Below are 991 nucleotides of genomic sequence, written 5' to 3'. Positions count from 1 at the left end.
CTGGACTTGAACTCACAGAGATCCCCCTGCCTCTGCCTCCCAAGTGCTGGAATTAAAGGTGTGCACCACCATGCCCAGCTACTGTGATATTTTAAAAATAAAAACAACGAACTCTCCTGGCCTTCTACCCTATCCTCAGGCCTCTCGGGGTGGGTCCATCGCAGAGCCCTCCACACACTGACTCCCCCGGCCTCATTCGCCCTTCTATCTCTGCCGCTGTTCTCTGCTCCTGGTTTGGGCCCTGGGGGCCATTCCTGGTCTTGGGTCCCCAGACACCTGGGGAACTGGTGCTGCTTCCTGATCGTTTTCGACCAGGCCAGCTTGGTGCCTTCCTTGGGCCCCAGGAGCACTGCTTCCATGGGACCTGGGCCCACCCTCACCTCTCCCTGCTTCCCGGACCTCCACCACTGGCTAATTCCCCTGGCCCACTCTCCGGCCCTCAGGCCTCTCTGGGGGTAAGTCTACCGTGCAGCCCTCCACCCCTTGACTCCGCCAGCCACGCTCACCCTTCCATCTCCCCCTCTGTTCTCTACTCCTAGCTTGGGCCCTGTGCCATTCCTAGTCTTGGGGCCCCAGACACCTGGGGAGCCACTGCTGATTCCTGACCCTGTTCACCCCCACCGGCTTGGTGCCTTCCTTGGGCCCCAGGAGCACTGCCTCTAGACCCTGCCCTGCCCCCACCTCTCTCTACTTCCTGATCCTGCAACACCCGTCAGCCTCTTTCTGGGGCTGACAGCCTCTTTCTGGGGGAGGCTTACCTCGCCTCGCCCTGATCCTTTGCATCCAGTACAACTCCAGTACAACCCAGCTACTCAATCCACTCCCTGGGAAATTTTGGGGCTTATTACCACCCCATCAGCCTTTGCATTCCTGCGTGGCACGGCCACGGCCAGGGTCTCAGGTCAGTCCAACACTCAAGCTCCTGAGGCCAAAATCATTCTTAGAAGATTCCAGACCCAAGGAGAAAGTCTGAAAACTTCTGACCCACATT

Source organism: Nannospalax galili, unplaced genomic scaffold (assembly GCF_000622305.1).
Source record: "Nannospalax galili isolate Female #2095 unplaced genomic scaffold, S.galili_v1.0 scaffold409, whole genome shotgun sequence".
Taxonomy (NCBI): Eukaryota; Metazoa; Chordata; class Mammalia; order Rodentia; family Spalacidae; genus Nannospalax; species Nannospalax galili.
This window is presented reverse-complemented; position numbering follows the sequence as displayed.